Source organism: Ovis canadensis, chromosome 21, assembly GCF_042477335.2.
Source record: "Ovis canadensis isolate MfBH-ARS-UI-01 breed Bighorn chromosome 21, ARS-UI_OviCan_v2, whole genome shotgun sequence".
Lineage (NCBI taxonomy): Eukaryota > Metazoa > Chordata > Mammalia > Artiodactyla > Bovidae > Ovis > Ovis canadensis.
The window spans coordinates 25,179,348-25,192,001 of record NC_091265.1 but is presented as its reverse complement, the minus strand read 5'-3'; the positions used below and the strand labels follow the sequence as shown (position 1 = coordinate 25,192,001).

The following is a 12,654-nucleotide window of genomic DNA, read 5'->3' as shown; positions in this document are numbered from 1 at the left end:
ACATATGATATCAGCTGAGTGGCACTATCACAAATGTTCCAGGAGTTTAAGGGAGGCAAGTGTCACTGTGAGTCAAGAAGTCTTCCTGGAAGAGGTAGGACATAAGCTGGGCTTTCCTGGAAAAAGAAAGGATGTGTGTGTGTGTGTGTGTGTGTGTGTGTGTGTGTGTGTGAAGGGGAGAAGCCAGGTTACAGATATTGATTGATTATTCCTTCAGTTTGTCTAATTTTCTTTTATCTGGTTTATTATCCACCCGAAGTCCTTCAGATCTGCAATTTTTTTGTTTGTTCTTTTGTTTGAGAAGATGATGCCACCAGATATGATATGATGAGTTGCACAGGCTTTGGAGTCTGACAGACTTGAAGTCACACTCAGGCTCTGCCATTTTCTGACTGTGTGACCTCAGTTTCCTCATCTGTTAAGGGGGAATTGTAATAGAGTTGTTATGAGTATTAAATGAAATAATACACGTAAAGCATGTAGCATAGGGCCAGACACTCAGGAAACACCTGGCATAGTTGTTTAAATGTTGTAATTATTACTCACCTGCGTGGACTGTTTGACAAATACAGTGCATTCATTCACTTTCCATTAATTATTTCATAAAACATTTAGTCATAGGGCCAGGCACCATACTAGATATTGAACATAACCATGTACCAGACAGACATTTTCCCTGCCTGCTCAGTGCAGTCTAGAGGGATGTCAGACATATGAACACATGCTTGAACACAATGTGAGTTGCACTGTTAATAGTGCATGGTGAGCAGTAGCTCCTGATGATCCGTTCTGGGTAGGCTAGGAATTTGAAAGGCCAGACCAGGGCCCATAGGGCCTGACTTCACCCTGTTGCAACTGCCCTGGAGACCGAGCTGAAAGAAGCCCTCACTAGCAAGGTTAGTACCACTTCTTGACAGCTCTGTGCTCCTGCATGTCCCACCCTTATGAATTCCCCTCCTGCATTGTACCATGGTTAGTTTTTGTGACCAGCAGAAAATGCCAGAAGTGATAGCATGGCACTTCTAAGGTTCGGTTATAACCTCCCTCTCATACACGCTTTCTCTCTCGGATGACTTGGTTTAGGGGAAGTCGTGTCTTGAGCAGATTCGTGGAGAAGCTCACATGGCAAGGAAGTGAAGCCTCCTACCAACAGCCACATGAGTGAGCTTGGAGGTGGATTCTCCAGCCACAAATGAGTTTTCAGAGATGACGTCTGTGGCCAACAGTTTGACCCTATGAAAGGCCCTGAGCCAGAACCAGACAGCGAAGCCATTCCCAGGTTCCTTATTCTTAGTATACAGATGAGATAAATGCTTGCTGCAAGCTACTAAGTTTCAAGGTAACATGATTTGCAGCAATAGATGACTAATACAGTGCCCCTCCTCTGGCACTTACCACACTGTGTTGTAATTACCTGTTTACATGTCTGTCTCTTCCTCAGGCTGTGAGCTTAATGGAGATCATGTCTTATTTTCTTTGTACCCTCATCACCTGGCACATGTCTGGCCCATAGCAGATGGTAAAAAAAACTGAGTTGGATGAATAACTTGCATTTGTATGTAGTATATTAGAATTGACAAAGGATTGATATCAAGTGATAACTTGTAATGGAAACTAATCCAAGGGGGGGGGAATATACATATATATATATATATATATATATATGAACTGAATCACTTTTCTATATACCTGAAACTAACACAATATTGTAAATCAACTATATTTCAATTTAAAAAAAGGAAATGACAAACATTGGTGCACTCATTCTCTCATATAGTCTTCATGACAACTCTAGAAGGTAAGTATTAATATCATCCCCATTCAGTGACCTCCCTGGTAGGTCAATGGTTAAGAATCTGCCTTTCAATGCAGGGGATGTAGGTTCAATCCCTGGTTGGAAAGCTAAGCACTGGAAAATTAATCCTGCGCACTGCAACTTCTGAGCCTGAGCACTCTAGAGCCCGTGGGCCACAAGAGAGAAGCCCACGCAGCTCAGTGCAGAACCTGAGTGCCGCAACAAAGACCCAGCTTAGCCGAAAATAAATGCATAACACATACACCCAAGACGACACACTAAGAGTGCCTGGTGCCTACTGAGCGTTTAATAAACATTGTTTTTTTTTTTTTTTAAATACTATCCCCATTCCATAGGTAGGGAAATTATGGCTTAGTGCTTTGCTTGATTACTCAAGCAATTAATTACTAAAATCAGGATTCAGATCCAAGCTCATCCAATTCTTAGTCTGTTTCCTCCTCTACACCAAATGGCTCTTCATTTAGCTTGAGGGGTGGGTGAGGGGTGGGAGAAAAATTAATCTGGAGAATGGAGTGCTGTTCAGCCAAGGATGGAACTTCACAGAAGGGACAGCGGACAAGAACACAGCTCGTTTACGAACAGACCTGCTCTCTGTGGGCCGTCCCTACACCGCAAGTTCAACATTTCATTTAGTCCTCAGAAAAATCCTAAGTTAGAAAATCAATTCTTTTCTGCCCACTTTACAGATGAGAAAACTAAGGCAAGAGCTTACATATGTTAGGTCATAAAAGCTGGGACTCAAGAAAATGTATTCAGATTCCTAGTTCAAGCTGCTTGTTGTAAAACTCCAACTTCCTCCTTTCCCCAGCACTGGACAAATGGGTTTGGAGTCCAAATAGAATTCCTGATTCCAGGCAGGGTCACACGGGGTGAGATTTTATAGTGTCAGACTGGACTCACTGGATCCTACATGTGCAGCCGTGTCCCACCTCACCCCCACGCTGAGCTCCATCACGAATTCTCAGGCCCAAGGTCAAAGGCCTCACAGTATCCCTTTTGCCAACAAAAGGAAACATGCTGTTGTGCTTAGAGACAGTTTCAGTTTGCGCATATTTAAAACGGGAAAAGAATGACAGTGATGATGAAATGAGTTGATGTGTGTAAAATGGTTGGCCTGTAATAGGTATTCACAAGCATGTAAATACTCTGCTCTGCCCTGGCTCACTCCTGTATCTTTAGAGACATTTTAAAGATTATGAAACACATCTTCCTGTGAGACTCTCTTCGCCCCCTAAGCTGAAGGCTCAGCAGTGGCAGCGGAAAGTGGAGGGAACACAGGGCACTTTTGAGGATTCTGTGCAGAGTCGCCAGTGTGGAGGAAGCTTGCAGTGGGTTTCTGCTTTGTGTCTGCTGTGCAGTGGGGCTGGAAATCGTCCATCCTCCGGGGCAGGTATCATGCTGAGAAGGAGAAGCCGCAGCTGTTGTGGGCTCCCCTAACGGAATATGGCTCAGGGCACTGACGCCTCGCTGGGCTGGGTAAACTTGGCTTGTTTGCTTCCATCCAAGAGACCTTTCACCTCCAGGGCTTAGGGACCAGAAAAACATTGCAGAAGCCAACAATTTCCCATTCTCCAGGGAACCAGGGAACAGAGAGTTTCTGGGCTGGACATCAAGGGCAAACCCATGAACTGTGAGAGGGCCTTTGGTCTGAAGGCTCCATCTGATCCCTGGAAAGGGAGGGCTGGTTCCCTGTGCAAGAAGACACCATTTCCTGCTGGGAGGGGATCTGGGCTTTGTCCCCACGTGTGCTTGCACTGAGATGTAGCTGTCTAGGCTTTCATGGGTGAGTTGTGGGGTTGGCCAGACTCCAGCAGTGAGCCTGACTCTTGCAGTCCTCGTCAATGCAGCTCAGAGCAATGAAACGACCAAGTGAACACCCCGGTGCAGGCCTGGGAGGAAGTAGGTGATATCGTAGAAAGGCCATGGGCTTTGGAAGGGCCTCAGATGGTAAAGAATCTGCCTTCAATGTGGGAGACCTGGGTTCAACCCCTGGGTCTGTTAGGGGAAACACCCTGACTGAAACTGCCCACCCTGGCCGGGCACCGTCATAGCGGTTTGTGTGAGTTGTTTTTTGACAGGAGGTGCTGGTAAGGAACAATGAACTAATAAGCTACCACCAATGGGAAGAGTTCAAGAAAGGCCAAAAGGAGGCGCCATGTGTCCGGCCACCTCCCAGAATCCTCCTTGCTGGCATCCATCTTGGCTGAACAATGTGCGCGCCACCAGGAAGGACCCTGAGTCAGAATGATTGGCCATGCGCGCCACCAGGAAGGACCCTGAGTCAGAATGATTGGCCAAAGACAAGCCAGAAACTAATCCTATCACCATAAGACCCAAGACCATGAGTCATGTGGCACAGCAGTCCTCCTGGGTTCCCTCACCCTCCCGCTCTCCACCCAGGTGCCCCTTCTCAGTAAGGCCTCTTGCTTTGTCTGCATCTGTGTCTCCTCGGACAGTTCATTTCTGAGTGTTAGACAAGAGCCCACTCTCGGGCCCTGAAAGGGGTCCCCCTTCCTGCAACAGGTCGGAAAGATCCCCTGGAGAAGAAAATGGCAACCCACTCCAGTATTCTTGACTGGAGAACCCCATGGACAGAGGAGCCTGGTGGGCTACCATGGGGGTCTCAAAGAACTGGACGTGATGGCGTGACTAACACTTCACTTCACACGGGCTTTGAAATTCGAGGGACTTCAGTTTTGATCCTAGCTCTGTGACCTACTAACCAGGACTCAGGAAAGATCCTTAACCTTTTGGGCCTCAGTTTCTTTATATGTAAAGTAATAGTAATGTCTCCTTTGTAGGGTGGAGATAAGGATTAAATTAAATTGTCCCACGTAAAAGGTAAAACATAACACCTGCTGTCTGATCAGTGCTCAGCAGACTATTTAAAGATTAGGTTTCTTGGGGAGATGGAGCAGAGGGGAGTAGCAGTCACAGTTAGGAAGACAGGACAAGTGAAATGCAATAGAGTGCATATTTTTGTTTTCTAACAACATATATTGGAGAACCTCTTCAGTGCTAGCAACAAAAGAGAAGATGTAAAAGTTATGACTCTTGACCTAGAGGAACTCAGTTTTGCAACTGAGATGGATGAGTAAGCAAATCATTTCTATCAGGGTTATAAGGAGTCTGAGATAAACAAATGAAAATGCCATGGAAGAAGGTGTTTATGTTGTCTGGAGTTGAAAAAGGCCTTGCTGAGGAAGCAACTCTTGGGCTCCGTTGGCTGAGTCTTAGAAGATGAACAAACAGGAACTCACCAGGTGAAGTGAGAATGGAAAGTTACTGCTGATATCAGAGACAGCGAATAGAAAAGACACAGGGGCACAAAAGAGCTTGATTAGGGCAATGGGGCTTCCCTAGTAGCTCAGTTGGTAAAGAATCTGCCTGCAGTGCAGGAGACTCAGGTTTGATCCCTGGGTTGGGAAGATCCTCTGGAGAAAGAAGTGGCAACCCACTCCAGTATTCTTGCCTGGGAAATCTAATGGACAGAGGATCCTGGCGGGCTATAGTCCATGGGGTCTCAAGAGTTGCACACGACTTAGTGACTAAACCACTAACCAAGAAAAGTGGGAACCGTGGAGTTAACTGGATATAAGCATATGGATAAAGGACCATCAGTCTTGAGAGATATTGAAAAGACCTTTCTCACGTGCTAAGGAGTTGAGGCTTTGCTCTGGACTTTGCTTTGGAGACTAAGGGGTTGAGACTTTGCTCTGGAAGGCAACAAGGTTTTTACAATATGATTAATTTGTTTTCAGGAAACGGTGGAGGAGGGAGCGCTAAGGGGGAAGACTGGAGGCTGGAGGCTGGAAGCACGTGCAGATAAGAAGCCCATCTGTGTGACATGATTAGGAAGTTGGTGGGGGGTCAGGAAGAGAGGCTAGACCTCCTGGCTCCTGGTTCAAGCTTTTTTGATGAGACTGCTCCTCCCAGTACATCTTTGAAACCTGCTTACTAAGCAGACCTTGACTTCAAATTACAGTGCTCATACGAACAGGAAAATAAAGCCCAAAAAATTGCAACTAGGTTTGAATTGACTGAAGCACCTGCTTTTCATCTTTGGTTTCAGTTCAGTCGCTCAGTCATGTCCAACTCTTTGAGACCCATGGACTGCAACATTCCCTGTCCATCACCAATTCCTGGAGATTGCTCAAACTCATGTGCATCCAGTCAATGATGCCATCCAACCATCTCATCCCCTTCTCCTCCTGCCTTCAATCCTCAGGGTCTTTTCCAATGAGTCAGTCCTTCACATCAGGTGGCGACAGTATTGGAGCTTCAGCTTCAGCATCAGTCCTTCCAATGAATATTCAGGACTGATTTCCTTTAGGATGGACTGGTTTGATCTCCTTGCAGTCTGCCACTGGATTAAAATATGTTCAGCATTTTTCTGAGCATCTCCACCATGAGGTATGTATTCCCAAGAAGAATACAAATCCTTGATGATTTGGGCCAATCATTCATCCACTTAGTCCATTTACCCACCTGCCAATGCAGGTATGATCCCTGCATCAGGAAGATTCTCCTGGAGGATGGCATGGCAACCCACTCCAGTATTCTGGAGAATCCTATGGACAGAGGAACCTGGTGTTGGTCCATGGGGTTGCAAAGAGTTGGATATGACTGAAGTGACTTAGCATGCACATGTTCTAATCTGAGGCTGTGTTCCCGGGGTTGTGGAGATGGAAGGCAACCTTGTCCCTAAGAGAGCTCACAGTTTAGTGGAGGGGGGAGACAAAGGTAAACAGACAGGACAGTCCATTGTGATGAGCACCATTCTGATGGGAGGGAGTGCTAATTGCTCTGGGAGCTTGAAGCAGGCACTCTTATAGACTAAGCCACCAGGGGAGGAGACCCTGGTGCCAAGTCTTGAATGGCAAAGAAGAGGCCACAGAGGTGCTTCAGTAGATAGAAGAACACATGTAGTTTGGGGTTATGGTACAGTGATAAGAATTTGAAAACTCAACAGTCTTCCTAGTCCTGAAACCAACCGCATGGTTTGCCCATTTTAACTACATTGTTGTCATTGTTTGGTCACTAAATTGTGTCCAGCTCTTTTTGATAGCATGGACTGTAGCCCACCAGGCTCCTCTACCCATAGGATATCCCAGGCAAGAATGCTGGAATGGGTTGCCATTATTTGACTACATAAACCACACTAATTCTTTTTTTTAATATAAATTTATTTATTTTAATTGGAGGTTAATTACTTTACGATATTGTATTGGTTTTGCCATGTATCAATATGAATCCACCACAGGTATACACTTGTTCCCCATCCTGAACCTCCCTCCCTCCTCCCTCCCTGTACCATCCCTCTGGGTCTTCCCAGTGCACCAGCCCCAAGCATCCTGTATCATGCATTGAACCTGGACTGGTGATTCGTTGCATATATAATATTATACATGTTTCAACGCCATTCTCCCAAATCATCCCACCCTCTCCCACAGAGTCCAAAAGACTGTTCTATACATCTGTGTCTCTTTTGCTGTCTCGTATACAAGATTATCATTACCATCTTTCTAAATTTCATATATATGCGTTAGTGTGAAAGTAAAAGAGGAGAGTGAAAAAGTTGGCTTAAAGCTCAACATTCAGAAAATGAAGATCATGGCATCCAGTCCCATCACTCCATGGGAAATAGATGGATAAACAGTGGAAACAGTGTCAGACTTTATTTTTTTGGGCTCCAAAATCACGGCAGATGGTGATTGCAGCCATGAAATTAAAAGCCGCTTACTCCTTGGAAGAAAAGTTATGACCAGCCTAGATAGCACATTCAAAAGCAGAGACATTACATTGCCGACTAAGGTCCGTCTAGTCAAGGCTATGGTTTTTCCAGTAGTCCTGTATGGATGTGAGAGTTGGACTGTGAAGAAGGTTGAGCGCCGAAGAATTGATGTTTTTGAACTGTGGTGTTGGAGAAGACTCTTGAGAGTCCTTTGAACTGCAAGGAGATCCAACCAGTCCATTCTGAAGGAGATCAACCCTGGGATTTCTTTGGAAGGAATGATGCTGAAGCTGAAACTCCAGTACTTTGGGCACCTCATGTGAAGAGTTGACTCACTGAAAAAGACTTTGATGCTGGGAGGGATTGGGGGCAGGAGAAGAAGGGGACGACCGAGGATAAGATGGCGAGATGGCATCACTGACTCGGTGAACGTGAGTCTGAGTGAACTCCGGGAGTTGGTGATGGACAGGGAGGCTTGGTGTGCTGCAATTCATGGGGTCGCAGAGTCAGACACGACTGAGCGACTGAACTGAACTGAACTGAACTGAAACTGTATTGGTGTTTTTCTTTCTGGCTTACTTCACTCTGTATAGTTGGCTCCAGTTTCATCCACCTCATTAGACCTGATTCAAATGTATTCTTTTTAATGGCTGAGTAATACTGCATTGTGTATATGTACCACAGCTTTCTTATCCATTCATCTGCTGATGGACATCTACATTGCTTCCATGTCCTGGCTATTATAAACAGTGCTACGATGAACATTGGGGTACACATGTCTCTTTCAATTCTTGTTTCCTTGGTGTGTATGCCCAGAAGTGGGATTGCTGTGTCATAAGGCAGTTCTAGTTCCAGTTTTTAAGGAATCTCCACACTGTTCTCCATAGTGGCTGTACTAGTTTGCATTCACACCAACAGTGTAGGAGGGTTCCCTTTTCTCCACATCCTCTCCAGCATTTATTGCTTGTAGACTTTTGGATCACAGCCATTCTGACTGGTGTGAAATGGTACCTCATTGTGGTCTTGATTTGCATTTCTCTGATAATGAGTGATGCTGAGCATCTTTTCATGTGTTTGTTAGCCATCTGTATGTCTTCTTTGGAGAAATGTCTATTTAGTTCTTTGGCCCAGTTTTTGATTGGGTCGTTTATTTTTCTGGAATTGAGCTGCAGGAGTTGCTTCTATATTTTTGAGATGAGTTGTTTGTCATTTGCTTCATTTGCTATTATATTCTCCCATTCTGAAGGCTGTCTTTTCACCTTGCTTATAGTTTCCTTTGTTGTGCAGAAGCTTTTAAGTTTAATAAGGTCCCATTTGTTTATTTTTGCTTTTATTTCCAGTATTCTGGGAGGTGGGTCATAGAGGATCCTGCTGTGATGTATGTCAGAGAGTGTTTTGCCTATGTTCTCCCCTAGGAGTTTTATCGTTTCTGGTCTTACGTTTAGATCTTTAATCCATTTTGAGTTTATTTTTGTGTATGGTGTTCGAAAGTGATCTAGTTTCATTCTTTTACAACTGGTTGACCAGTTTTCCCAGCACCACTTGTTAAAGAGATTGTCTTTAATCCATTGTATATTCTTGCCTCCTTTGTCAAAGATAAGGTGTCCATAGGTCTGTAGACTTATCTCTGGGCTTTCTATTTTGTTCCATTGATCTATATTTCTGTCTTTGTGCCACTACCATACTGTGTTGATGACTGTGGCTTTGTAGCAGAGCCTGAAGTCAGGCAGGTTGATTCTTCCAGTTCCATTCTTCTTTCTCAAGCTTGCTTTGGCTATTCGAGGTTTTTTGTTTCCATACAAATTGTGAAATTATTTGTGGTAGTTCTGTGAAAAATACCACTGGTAGCTTGATAGGGATTGCATGGAATCTGTAGATTGCTTTGGGTAGTATACTCATTTTCACTATATTGATTCTTCTGATCGATGAACATGGTATATTTCTCCATCTATTAGTGTCCTCTTTGATTTCTTTCACCAGTCTTTTATAGTTTCCTATATATAGGTCTTTAGTATCTTTAGGTAGATATATTCCTAAGTGTTTTATTCTTTTCATTGCAATGGTGAATGGAATTGTTTCCTTAATTTCTTTTTCTACTTTCTCATTATTCGTGTATAGGAATGCAAGGGATTTCTGAGTGTTGATTTTATATCCTGCAACTTTACTATATTCATTAGTTAGCTTTAGTAATTTTCTGGTGGAGTCTTTAGGGTTTTCTATGTAGAGGATCATGTCATCTGCAAACAGTGAGAGTTTTACTTCTTCTTTTCCAATTTGGATTCCTTTTATTTCTTTTTCTGCTCTGATTGCTATGGCCAAAACTTCCAGAACTATGTTGAATAGTAGTGGTGAAAGTGGCCGCCCTTGTCTTGTTTCTGACTTTAGGGGAAATGCTTTCAATCTTTCACCATTGAGGATAATGTTTGCTGTGGGTTTGTCATATACAGCTTTTATTATGTTGAGATATGTTCCTTCTATTCCTGCTTTCTGGAGAGTTTTTAAAATCATAAATGGATGTTGAATTTTGTCAAAGGCTTTCTCTGCATCTCTTGAGATAATCATATGGCTTCTATTTCTCAGTTTGTTAATGTGGTGTATTACATTGATTGATTTGTGGATATTGAAGAATCCTTGCATCCCTGGGATAAAGCCCACTTGGTCATGGTGTATGATCTTTTGAACACGCTGTTAGATTCTGATTGCTAGAATATTGTTAAGGATTTTTGCATCTATGTTCATCAGTGATATTGGCCTGTAGTTTTCTTTTTTTGTGGCATCTTTGTCAGGTTTTGGTATTCGGGTGATGGTGGCCTCATAGAATGAGTTTGGAAGTTGACCTTCCTCTGCAATTTTCTGGAAGAGTTTCAGTAGGATAGGTGTTAGCTCTTCTCGAAATTTATGGTAGAATTCAGCTGTGAAGCCGTCTGGACCTGGGCTTTTGTTTGCTGGAAGGTTTCTGATTACAGTTTCAATTTCCGTGCTTCTGATGGGTCTGTTAAGATTTTCTATTTCTTCCTGGTTCAGTTTTGGAAAGTTGGACTTTTCTAAGAATTTGTCCATTTCTTCCACGTTGTCCATTTTATTGGCATATAATTGCTGATAGTAGTCTCTTATGATCCTCTGTATTTCTGTGTTGTCTGTTGTGATCTCTCCATTTTCATTTCTAATTTTATTGATTTGATTTTTCTCCCTTTGTTTCTTGATGATTCCGGCTGATGGTTTGTCCATTTTATTTATCCTTTCAAAGAACTGGCTTTTGGCTTTGTTGATTTTTGCTATGGTCTCTTTTGTTTCTTTTGCATTTATTTCTGCCCTAATTTTTAAGATTTCTTTCCTTCTACTAACTCTGGGGTTCTTCATTTCCTTTCCTAGTTGCTTTAGGTGTAGAGTTAGGTTATTTATTTGACTTTTTTCTTGTTTCTTGAGGTATGCCTGTATTGAACTTTCCCCTCAGCACTGCTTTTACAGTGTCCCACACGTTTTGGGGTTTGGGTTGTGTTTTCATTTTCATTCGTTTCTATGCGTATTTTGATTTCTTCTGTGATTTGTTGGTTATTCAGCAGCGTGCTGTTCAGCCTCCATATGTTGGAATTTTTAATAGTTTTTCTCCTGTAATTGAGATCTAATCTTACTGCACTGTGGTCAGAAAAGATGCTTGGAATGATTTCAATTTTTTTTAATTTACCAAGGCTAGATTTATGGCCCAGGATGTGATCTATCCTGGAGAAGGTTCCGTGTGCACTTGAGAAAAAGGTGAAATTCATTATTTTGGGGTGAAATGTCCTATAGATATCAATTAGGTCTAACTGGTCTATTGTATCATTTAAAGTTTGTGTTTCCTTGTTAATTTTCTGTTTAGTTGATCTATCCATAGGTGTGAGTGGGGTATTAAAGTCTTCCACTATTATTGTGTTAGTTAATTTCCGTTTCATACTTGTTAGCATTTGTCTCACATATTGCGGTGCTCCTGTGTTGGGTGCATATATATTTATAATTGTTATATCTTCTTCTTGGATTGATCCTTTGATCATTATGTAGTGTCCTTCTTTGTCTCTTTCCACAGCCTTTGTTTTAAAGTCTATTTTATCTGATATGAGTATTGCTACTCCTGCTTTCTTTTGATCTCTCTTTGCATGGAATATCTTTTTCCAGCCCTTCACGTTCAGTCTGTATGTGTCCCCTGTTTTTAGGTGGGTCTTTTGTAGGCAACATATATAGAGGTCTTGTTTTTGTATCCATTCAGCCAGTCTTTGTCTTTTGGTTGGGGAATTCAACCCAGTTACATTTAAGGTAATTACTGATAAGTATGATCCTGTTGCCATTTACTTTATTGTTTTGGGTTCGAGTTTATATATCCTTTTTGTGTTTCCTGTCTAGAGAATATCCTTTAGCATTTGTTGGAGAGCTGGTTTGGTGGAGCTGAATTTTCTCAGCTTTTGCTTGTGTGTAAAGCTTTTGATTTCTCCTTCATATTTGAATGAGATCCTTGCTGGGTACAGTAATCTGGGCTGTAGGTTAGTTTCCTTCATCACTTTAAGTATGTCCTGCCATTCCCTGCTGGCCTGAAGAGTTTCTATTGAAAGATCAGCTGTTATCCTTACGGGAATCCCCTTGTGTGTTATTTGTTGTTTTTCCCTTGCTGCTTTTAATATTTGTTCCTTGTGTTTGATCTTTGTTAATTCGATTAATATGTGTCTTGGGGTGTTTCACCTTGAGTATATCCTGTTTGGGACTCTCTGGGTTTCTTGGACTTGGGTGATTATTTCCTTCCCCATTTTAGGGAAGTTTTCAACTATTATCTCCTCAAGTATTTTCTCATGGTCTTTCTTTTGGTCTACTTCTTCTGGGACTTCTATGATTCAAATGTTGGGGCGGTTAACACTGTCCTGGAGGTCTCTGAGATTGTCCTCATTTCTTTTAATTCGTTTTTCTTTTTCCCTCTCTGATTCATTTATTTCTACCATTCTATCTTCTACTTCACTAATCCTATCTTCTGCCTCTGTTATTCTACAATTTGTTGCCTCCAGAGTGTTTTTTATATCATTTATTGCATTATTCATTATATATTGACTCTTTTTTATTTCTTCTAGGTCCTTGTTAAACC

At 42.5% G+C, this 12,654-nt stretch overlaps 1 long non-coding RNA gene across 1 annotated transcript in view; it reads left to right on the top strand.

Annotated features, from left to right (window-relative positions):
• The first annotated feature begins 2,985 nt into the window (after window positions 1-2,985).
• LOC138426380 (uncharacterized) overlaps window positions 2,986-12,654 on the top strand; it is a 41,667-nt gene continuing 31,998 nt past the window's right edge. The window contains exons 1-2 of the long non-coding RNA XR_011251624.1: window positions 2,986-5,079; window positions 5,578-6,229. This is a non-coding gene — a long non-coding RNA (uncharacterized lncRNA). The remainder of the gene's footprint in view (window positions 5,080-5,577; window positions 6,230-12,654) is intronic.